Here is an 11,496-nt window from a genome sequence, read left to right as displayed (position 1 = left end):
GAAGAAGAAGAAGAAGAAGAAGAAGAAGAAGAAGAAGAAGAAGAAGAAGAGAAAAAGAAGAAGAGAAAAAGAAGAAGAAGAGAGAAAGAAGGAGGAGGAGGACAGGAGACGAGAGGAGAGGAGAAAGACAAAGACAGAGAGACAGAGAAAAAGAGAGACAGAAAAAGAAAGAGAAATAGACAGACAGGGACACATGGAAAGAAAAGAGACTTGTTGTAAGGAATTGGTTCATGTCAGTAATGGGGTCTGGCAAGTTCCAGAATCTGCACGGTGACTTGGCAAGGTAGAGAACTGGGACAGTCAAAGGTTTTGTTGCATTCTGAGTATGAGATCCTCAGACTGAGAGCACTGGGAATAGAATTCAAGTCTGAGGGCCAGCAGGTCTGCATCTTGGAGAGAACTGATATTTCGATTCAAGTCTGAAGGCCAAAAACACAAGTCAACCTCACTGTTAGAACACAGTTGGGTAGGGAGCATGAATTCTCCCTACATCAACCTTTTAAATTCTAGCCCCACCTTGATCTGGATGAGACCCCTCAGATTAGGAAGAGCAGCTTTCTTGCCTCAATTCACCAATTTAAAATTTACATCTGAAGCAACCTAAGGAAAACCTCCAGAATAATATTCGACCAAGCGTCTATGAACCTCACAGTCCAGGCAAGTCAATATGGCCATGCAAGTCCTTTTTCCAGGATCCCACAGCTGATAATGCTGCAGCAGAATTCACACCCTGGGTTCTCTGGCCCTTCAATCCATTCTCTTGCCTACTGTGCTGCAATGTGCCCCTCCTCCTCCCTTTTCACAGGCCTGCTTCACCAGCAACAGCCTAAGATGGAGTCTAAGTAAACATCACCAATCTTAACCAAATCCACAGCGTGGACCAAAATCATACATTGTCTCACATTTTCCCCATGGTTTCTCATGTGATTTCATTTCTTATCTCTCCTATTGGACTGTAAGGAATTTGAGAACCAAGGGCCATGTCTTATGCTATAATAGTAGCTAACATTATTACACATGAACTCGACATGCACTTAATACAACATTACTCTAAGTTAACTGCCTTTATTGTCTTGCTTTACAGACAAGGAGACCAACCCTGGTTCTATGATAGCTTGCAAAGTTATAGTTACAGGGACAATAATTGAGCCAGGGCTCAGGACTGGGCAACCTGGCTGTAGGGACTGTGCTCTTAACCACTCTGCCCTCAACATCACAATCAGGTGCTCCCTCTGTCCCTTTCCCCAAGTTGGCCCCATTCTCAAAACCCATCTCTGTGAGTGTTATCATGGCTTTCTGGTGGGCAGAGTGGTTTGAGGGTAGCTCGCTCTGTGTGTGTGTGTGTGTGTGTGTGTGTGTGTGTGTGTGTGATCCTCTCTGCAGGGTGTGACTGGTTGGTGGCCTGGCCTGTGCTGCTGTCTGGCTTCCTTTGCTCAGGCTCCTGAGTCTCTGCATGCCTGGCTGTAGGGCGTACCCTTTGGAAGCCACATGAGAGTCCCTGGGGCCCTCCCTCTGCACAGGTGCTCGGCTGTCCTCACCTGCCCAGGTCCTGGTGCCAAGGCTGGCTTTAAAACTGCAATGTTATCTTACTAAGTGTGAGTTGGCTGCTGTGAACATGAGACACTGCCCCACCAGAGCTGTACAAACAGGCTCTTTACATAAGCACAAGGGGAGTTCTGCGGGGTTATCCTCAGGCTGGGCCCTGGACCTTTATGTGGGTTGCCAGGCTTGGGCATGCTTTATCCTCTCACTGTGGCTGCTGGTATCTGTTCTAGCTCAGAACTCCAGGGATGAAAGCAAGGGTTCTGCTCCCCAGCTCTCAGCATACTTCCTGCACCTCACCTGAATAGGGAGGCACTGTTGAAGTGTCCCTTGATCAAGGGACATTTTACTCCTTCCAGAAGGCTCTCAGCATATGTAGTGAAATTTAGAATGGGGTGAGTTTTCAGTGTGGCAAGATGCATTTCCTCAGTGCCTCCACACTGCTTAGATGTCCTGTCATCACACCTTTGTTATCGAGCTATTGTCTTATTTTTGAAAGGTTATCATCCTGTGAGTTCTTCCAGGGCAGAACCATGTTTTATGGTTTTCAAACTCTAGTAAAGAGCCTGGAATGCAGGAATCACCAAGAAGCTGCTTTCTGGATGATAAATCCTGTAGGATTTCCTCTCGATCGTTCACTCTGTTGCCTTGCTATAGGGGCAGAATACCTTAGAGGAACACAGGAAGCTTGTACATCTCAGCTCAAGGATAACCCAGCTATGCAATCTGAGTGACACAAGTTCACTTTCAGATATCCATTGATTCATTTGTATGAACAAGGTTGGATCAGAGAAACTCTTAAGTTCTCCTGTGTTAAGTTGTTTCCTGGGGCACCACATGCAAGATGTTCTGCAGAGAGAGAGGAGGTAACAGAATGTGGTTGTGCAATCATCTGAATTTGTGAGGCTAAAACTAATGGCACACACAGTCACACCAACCTGGGTCTCACCTGCCCTGGATTAACAGCTGCAGGCACTGATTGAAAGGAGGTGGTGATTGGAGGAGGTGATTGTTTATCAGAGCTCAGGGGAGGTAAAACCTGGAGTCAAGGCCCTGGCTTAAGTCACAATATCCGCCTTGGTACAAAGGCTCTGCTGCTGCAGGTGCCCCAGGAGAGCTCCCCATTCTCCCCACCCCCACCCCACTAATCCCTGCAATCCCACTAACAAAACACCATGTGTACCACCCACTCCAGTCCAGATGCTCAGAAAAACATCCTTCTTGCTGGGGCTCCAGAGGGAAAGGAAAGACACAGTTCTTTGATCTTGATCTCGAACAATGGATTTATCTTGGGATCTTTGAAATCTTGGGAGGGAAAAGAAAAACCACCTGTCCTTTGAAAGCTTTCCTTATTTGATGTATTATACACTGAGGGGCCAAATATTCTCCTCTGGGGTATGCATTCTTTTGTTCTAGGAAGATGCAACAATAGATATTTGATTATTAAAAGAAAAGCAAATATTCTTGAAGGAAGAAATTCAGACACTTACTTTCCAAGGAATTCCAGTGTAAGCACAATTGTATACAAAGCTGTTTTCATCAGGGTCAGCCTCACAGTGCTGCAAATTGTTTCCTACAGGAAAAAGTTTTATTCTGGAGGAAGGTTTAGTTTTCAAAGTTGGAAAATTGTTTCCTGTTCTTAGAAAATCTGTGTATGTTCAATTGGAGAGGGGTCTGGAAGTTCTTGGGGTTGGAATATTAGAGACCTAGATTCACTTAGGTTGGTGGAGGGATACAGGGGTGGGGCAGATTGGGTAGCTGAAGGCCCATCTGGGTGGCTTTGTTTGGAGCACTGCTCTTTGCAGTATCTGGACTTACTGAGGCCGACTTTGGAAAGGGACTGGTGTTGACTTTGTTCCTTCTGGTTCACTATCTAAGGGAAGGCCACCTGTCTCTGCCTGGTGAGGACATTCAACTGCCAGTCATGTAGGGACATGCCCACTGGTAAGAGGAACAGCAAGGAGTAGGCAATATTGAGACAGAGCTTCCAGCCAAGGATTCTGTGCAGAAGAGAAGAACTGGAGGCTTCTTTCTCTTTTCCTCTTTGAAGACAGAGTCAAGGGCTCATAGAGTGGGCCATGAGAGGGGCTGGCTGGTGCCAGTAGAAGTTGTATTGCAGAGATTTGGCCTATGACATTCACCATTCCTTGTTTCTAGTACCAGCTTTGACTTTCTGCGTTGTAATTGTCGTGCTATTTTCAAAACCTTATCAAATTCCTCTTACTTATTAAATCTTGAGTTTAGCTGTGCTATTGGGGGGAGGAATTAAAGGCCTAGGCATATAGTCACAATACTACTTCACATTGCCAATCCAGGAGGGCCTGGCAGCAAGGTGAGTGGGGTCTGAGGGACAGCAGAGGGTGATGATATGGACGGAGCTAATACTGGACACAGCTGGGACTGCAGCTCAGTGAGGTAGCTTTTGTGAAACAACCCTGTCCCCAGTGTACTAGAGGAAATGAGACTTCCAAAGAGGGGACTGGGCCTACTACATTTATTTTATTTTTTAATTTTTGTTGATACAGAGTCTCACCACGCAGTTTGGAATTGTAGTTATCTTCCTGTTTCAGCCTCCCCAGTGCTGGGATTATAAGCATGCGCCATCACATCTGGTTTCTGGGCCTCACAGCATGCGGGACCAGGGATCTCACCCAGGTCCTTGCACTTGGCAGGCAGGTGCTTACACCACCAAGCTGTCTCCCCAGCCTACATTTATTTTAAAGGAAAACACTGAGTCAGAAAACAAAGTGAGTTATATTTTTAAAAGTTTCTCCTTTTCATAGAACAACAAAGGGATAAAGTTTTCAGGGCCCAACCGTGATGGGGTGAAGGGGCTTCTAAGAGAAGTGATGAGCACTCAGAGGTTAGGATGGAAGAGCAGGAATGAAGAGAAGCAGTGTGTGGGGCAACGAAATAAAAGCCTTGGCTATCAGGGTTACCAGCACCGAAGCGTAGTAGCGAAAGCAGCAGAGACAAGCATTTCGTCTTAACTCTGCCACCGATTACATGCAGCTGCTTGTGTTCTTCTGGACCTCAGCTCTCCCCTAGTGAGTGATTAGTTTACTTACTAGATTAGTTTTACACTGCTGTGACAAAATGCTTTTACTGCCCCGCACAGTTTCAGAGGTTTCAGCCAATAGTCCTTTGGTTTCCTTTCTTTAGGGCAGATGGTGAGGCAGAACATTACAGTGGGGAGCAAGTGGTAGGGTAAAGTGGCTTGTCTCATGGCAGATGGGGTGGAGAAAGAAATAGGGACAGATGGACAGACAGATAGTCAGAGGACAAGATACTCCAAGGACATGCCCTCATGATTCTCTCTCTCTTTTTTCTAGTAAGGGTCTACAGGGTCTCACTACATAGATCAAAGTCGTAGTGATCTGTCTGTGTTCAGCCTCCCTAAGAGCTGGGATTACAGGCATGCGACACCACGCCCAGTCTCAATTGCCCTGTCAGCGTGACCTGGGGGTGGGCCTGATAAGGCAGGCCGGGATCAAACTCAGCTGCTGGGTCTGCCTAAGCAGACCACCCGCTAAGCTATTTGGCCGGCCTCACTCTCTTCATTTAAGTTCCACCTCCTAAGGTCCCTTTACCTCCCAATAACGGCATCAAATTCTGAAGTCATGGATGGGCTCACCTACTGCTGAAGGCAGAGCCCTCATGATTCACTCTTCTCCCAAAAGCCCCACCTCTGAACCAGGCCCTCAACATAGGCGCTGTTGGAGGGCATTCCAGCTCCACCTCCATCCTGTAACACTTAGGGTACTTCCGGTGTCCCCCTCTGTTCCGTCCCTGAGCAACTCTGCCACCATCAGGGCCCAGTTTGACATTTCTCCTATCCAGCCGCTGCTTCACTCTCATCTCTTAGGCAAGCAGTTCTGATCACAGCAGCCCACGTCAAGTATCTCTGTGGTGCTGTGTTCATTGCTCCGGCTTCCTAAATCAAGGAGCCTCATAGGAGCTTCATTCGAGTGACACATCTCACAGGCACAGAAGAGGGAATGGTGACCTTGCAGCTGCAGACACCTTTCTCTGCGTTGCACACTTAGAAGCTATAGTCGAAGTTACTAGTCTCTAAGTCCTGGGCTCCTTCCGTGATCATGTTACTGGGATCATAGGCTCTTAATACAGTAGTCTCTCGCTATTTCATGTGCAACTTTCGTGGACTCACTGTTTCACAGGTTTTAAAAAATATTAATCTAAAACATTTATCTCGGATTTTTCGCTCTATTGTGGGATTTTGCAGTACTGTATGTTGTTAAAATTATGTAGGCTTACGAGTTTAGAAAATGGTTAAGAACATTAGATGTGCTTTTAAAAATATGGGAAAGGTCAGCATGGGGAAAGCCATAAAATATACAACTAATAAAATAAACATAAAATCGCTACTTCGCTGATTTTCACTTGTGCCAGGGGTGTCTGGAACATAACCTCCGCAATAAATGAGGGACCGCTGTATATGTGTTGGATGGGCGAGTTGATGGCATCTATGAGTAATCATATTTTGAAAGCCAATTGTCAAGTCAGGTTGCCCACAAGTGAGAGATAGCTTTGCCTTTTTTCTTTTTTCTTTTTTTTTTTTTTTTTTTTGGCGGAACCGGAGATTGATCTCAGGCCCTTGTGTTTGCCAGACAAGTGCTTATTCTATTGAGCTATCTCTCCTGCCCCAAAAGACAGCTTTGAAGGTACCATTTAGATGCTGAAATATTGGAGTTTGGAGACCATTTCAGAGATTTCTAAAGTCTAAGTTGATTTGCATAAATCAAAAGAAAAGGAGATGATCTGTAACTACCATATTATACTTTTATGCTTTTGCTGCCCATAACTATCTTACTACTATCCTCAAAGCCAGAGCCAGGTAAAGAAGGTGAAAATTCTCTTGTCTTCTCTTTCCTCATAAAAATTGATCTTTATGTTCCCATGCTGACCAGGCATAGGCCCTGGCTGTTCCCAACATCCCTCCTTTCTTCAGTGCATTTGAAAGGCATCCACCCTCTTTTTGGTCTGCTTGTCATTCCCTTCAAGTTTCTGTGGCTCTTTCTTGAATAAGGAGAAGAGGTGGGGGAGATGTCATTCCACCCTGTCAGGATAATGTGTAGTCCTGTCTTTTGGGGACTTTGGGACAGTTGAATGTTTTGTTGTATCCAGAAAAATAATCTTGTTCTCTGACATGGCATAGGGTTGAAGCTCACTCTGACACTTCACCTTTCATTTTTAATTTTTAAATTTTTATTAGTATATATTTGCAACACAAGGATTACAGTTCCTTGTGGGGAGTTGGCATATGTACATAATTCACTTTAGTTCTTTTTAGGTCTTCTTCCTGCCTCCCCCTCTCCGTTTTCTTCAGTTTTAGTTTTCTTCTCATTTGTGAAAGATCTGTTTTTGATTTATTATCTTTTACTTTGCTCTTTATATCTTATGTTTCTCATATAAGAGAAACCATGTGATATTTAAACACATGTGATATATTGTGAGTTTTATTTATTTCACCTAATCTTATGGTATCAAGGTACACTAATGACTGAAGTCTTTCAATGGCAGAGTAGTGTTCCCTTGTATGTAAATACTATACTGTTTATCCATTTATCTGTTCCTGGACATATAGGTCATTTCCAAGATTTATTATTATGACTGGCATTGCTATAATCATGCTATAAACATGGGTCAGCATCTAGCTTTGTAATATGATGTCTGTCATTCTTTTAGGAAGACATTTAGAAGAGGAATAGTTCACATGGAATATCTTTTGAGGAATGTCTATACTGATTTCCATAGTGGTTATACCTCTTAACATTCCCACCAATAGTGTACAAGGGCACCTTCTTGCCTGCAACTTCACCAGCATCTCTTGTTTCCTGATGATAGCTGTTCTTTGTGGAGTAAGATAGAACCCCAGTATTGTTTTGATTTGTATTTCTCTGATGGCCAATGATGCTGAATGTTTTTCATGTGTTTATTGGCAACTTGTACCTCTTCCTTTATGAAGTGTCTATTTCATTCAACTTTTGATTTGATATTTTATTTTGGGGTGTCTAGTGTTTTTATACTTTATATATTCTAAGTATGAGTTCTTTGTCTGAGGAGTAACAGGCAATTTTCTCCTCCATTCTGTAAGTTGCTTTTTTACTCTATTGGTTGTTTCATTTGGTATGCAGGTCCACTTTATTGGCTATAGATACATGTTGATTCTTGATGTTACTTCTTGAGCAGCTGGAGTTCTGTTCAAAAAGCCTTTATGTCTATGTCTTCAAGAGTTTTACATATTTTATCCTCCAGAATATTGAGTGTTTCTTTTTCATTGTCCATCCAGCTCTTAGATTCTTTTTCATTTATTTTGGTGCATAGTTATACCTAAGTCTTTTTTTTTTATTTTTTAAAAGAGAGTACAAATTAGAATTAAAATAGAAAAAATTACAAGTGATAGTTTCACTTAACAAAGTAATATGAATTTTACAGTATTTGCTGTAATATATAGTGTTGTCTTCCAACCAGTTGTTTGTATTAACAGATATATGCATGTAAAATTGGAAGAAGAAAGAAAAAAAAAAGAAAGAAATGTGTAAGAAATTAAGAGAAAAATACAAACAATTAAAAAGGAGACAAAAACATTAAGTATTACCTTCTCCTTTCCATAGACCAGCAGAAATGCACAGTGCAGTTGTCCAAACCATCCTGCTTACATATATAGACTTATCTCTTTTCCCCACTCCTGTCCTTCTCCTGAACTCAGTAACTCTTCCCTTTTGAATAAGTTCATTCCCTGTTCTCAGTATCTATTGTACCCTTCAGATTCCATTTTCTTGGTTCTCACACTAAGGAGACAATACATGTGGGTCTGATTTATTTCACCTAAAAGTATATTCTCCAGTTGCATCCATTTACTGACAAAAGACTCAAATTTATCCTGTTTTATAGCTGAATAATACTCCATTGTGCAAAAATACCACATCTTCTTTATCCATTCTTCAGTTGATGAACATCTCTGTTGTTTCCAGGATTTAACCATGACAAATTGCACTGCTATAAACATGGGTGCACATATATCGCTGTGGTATGAGGTTTTCAGTTCTTCTAGAAAAATCCCCAGGAGGGGAATGGCTGGCTTGAATGGGATCTCCAATCCTAGCTTTTAAAAGACTTTCCCCATAAAGATTTCCTTAGTGTTTTACCAGTCTACACTCTCACCAACAGTGGAGAAGGGTTCCTTTTCTCCGTAGCCCCTTCAGCATTTGTTATTGGATGACTTCTTGATGTTAACCATTCTTTGCAGGATAAGATGGAATCTCAGTGTTGTTTTAATTTGCATTTATCAAATGACCAATGATGTCAAACATTTTTTCATATGCTTACTTGCCATGTGTATTTCTTCCTCTGAGAAATGTTTATTCATCTCAGATGCCCATTTTTGGATTGGGTCTTTGTATTTGGGGGGCCTGATTTTAAAAAATTCTTTATGTGCATTGTTGGAGGGACAGTCGGATATACTTTTTTCCCAGTTTTTGGGTTTCTACATAAATCTTGAACCTGCTTTCTCCTCCAAATAAGCTCCATCCTTTCCTCATATTTAATGGCTGTAAGAATATGGAAATAACCTACGTATCAAAAATAGAGTTTAAAGATCCTGATTGTTAAATTCCATACCTTTTATGACTTAAGGAAATGGTTAATATTTTGAAATGGAAAAAGCTGGAGTTAAACTTGCATACCTAATTTTGCTTCAATGTAGGCAGAGCCAGGGAGCTAGCACAGCGGCTTAAGTGCCTGTCTGGCAAGCACAAGGTTCTGAGTTCAATCCCCAATACCAAAATTAAATAAATAAATAAATAAATAAATAAATAAATGAAAAATAAAACAGGCATATGTATCATGTGCCTCCTTCCTGTGTCGCAGAGAATTGTTCCACAATTAAGCCAGATGTGGCGTGACATGCCTGTAATCTCAGCATCTAGGAGGTTGAGGCAGGAAGAACCACTGCAAGTTCGAGTCCACCTGGGCTATAAGATGAGTTTGAGGCCAACCTGAGCTGCAAAGTGAGACCTTGTCTCAAACAAGACAAAAGATAAACAATAGAAAAGCGCTTATTTCAGAGCAATTGAATTATGAGCATTTTAATTCTTTGTTTCTAACTTTCTACTATAAATCAATATTCCCTTAAAAGGAGAAAATAATAGCATTTAGAAGTGAATTAAATAATTCAGTCTCATATCACTGCATCTTCAGGAAAATACTTCAACTTGTAAATTTATTACATACCTTTGAGATATCAGGGAGTTTAAAATAGTCCTCAGTTAACACTGTGAGGATCTATCTTGGATTTTTATTAATTGGGTTAGTACAATATATTATCTCTAAAATATTGTCTTAAATAAGACTGTTTAAAAATGTGCTATAGGGAAAGACCAAGAATTAGTAGAGACTCAATACTCACAATGATAGATGTCACTGTGAAAATCTCATTATTATTATTTTAACCAAATATCTTTCTCCATAAGATTATGTTGTTCGATATTATAGGCAAACCTCACTAGGATTTGTTATTTTTTTTGATACTTATTCTTTCTATAGTGAGATGATATCTGCTTTGTATTAATTTGTATTTTTTCTAATAGCCAGAGATGCTGAATTATTTTTTTATGTACTTATTGGCTGCTTGTACTTCTGAGAATTGTCTACTCATTTCAGTTGTCCATATTTGATTGAGTCTTTAATTTTAGGGGAGGTCTAATTTTTGAGATTCTTTATGTATTCTAGATATTACACTTCTGTTCAAGGAATAGCTAGCATTTTTTTGGTCAGATATGCTTCAAAATTCACTTCTAAATGTTTCATTTGTCAGAGATGCTGACAAAAAATGCTGTTTCATTCTGTAGGTCGTCTCTTCACTCTGTTGGTTGTTTCCTTTGCTATACAGAAGCTTTTTAAATTTGATATGATCCCATTTGTTGATTCTTGGTACTATTTCTTGCACAACTGGAGTTCTGTTCAGAAACTCTTACTTAAGCCCTCAAGAATTTTACCTATTTATCCCCAGAAGCTTCAGTGTTTCTGTTTAAATATTTAGATATTTCATTCAGTTTGATTTTAGTTTAGTATATGGTGAGAGACATGGGTCTAGTTTCAATCTTTTGCACTTACAGAGCCTGTTTGCCCAGTACCATTTGTTAAAGAGGTTCTACTTCCTATACAGTACATTTTGGTCCTTTTGTCACATATCAGGTGGGTGGATGTGCCTGGGGCTGTTCCTGTATCCTCTACTCTGTTACATTGATGTGCCTGTTTTGTGCCACTGTAGCTTTGTAATGTAAGTAAAAAATTGGTACTGTGATACCTCCTGCTTTGCTTTAGTCACCCCAAATTGCTTTTGCTATTCTAGGTCTCTTCTAGTTCTATAACAATTTCAAGATTTTTTTTTAGTTCTTTTAGGAATGCTCTTGACATTTTGATTGGAATTGCATGAAACTTATGTGTCATATTTGGTAGCATAGCCATTTTGATAATATTAGCATTGGTTATACAGGTACAGGTAATATCTTGTCATTTTCTTATGTGCTTCTAATCTTTTTCAAAGTACTATAGCTTTTGTTATAGAGATCTTTCACTCATTTGTTTGGTTAGTGATTTTTCATTCATTTGTTAGGTTAATTACTAAATATTGTACTTAATTTTTCTTGAAAATATTGTGGATGGTATTTTTTTTCTAATTTCTTTCCCAGAGAATTTTTTTTATTGGTGTGCATGAATACTATTAGATTTTTTATGTTGATTTTTTTTTTTTTCCCATACTGGGGATTGAACTCAGGACCTTGTGCTTGCCAGACAGGCATTTATTCTACTGAGCTATCTTCTTGGCCCTTTATGTTGATTTTATATCCTGCTACCTTGATGAATTTATTAGTTCTAGAAGTCTTTTGGTGGAACATTTTCAGTCTTCTTTGTAAAGGATTATAACTGTAA

This window comes from Octodon degus, unplaced genomic scaffold, assembly GCF_000260255.1.
Source record: "Octodon degus isolate 3935 unplaced genomic scaffold, OctDeg1.0 scaffold00068, whole genome shotgun sequence".
Taxonomy (NCBI): Eukaryota; Metazoa; Chordata; class Mammalia; order Rodentia; family Octodontidae; genus Octodon; species Octodon degus.
This window is presented reverse-complemented; position numbering follows the sequence as displayed.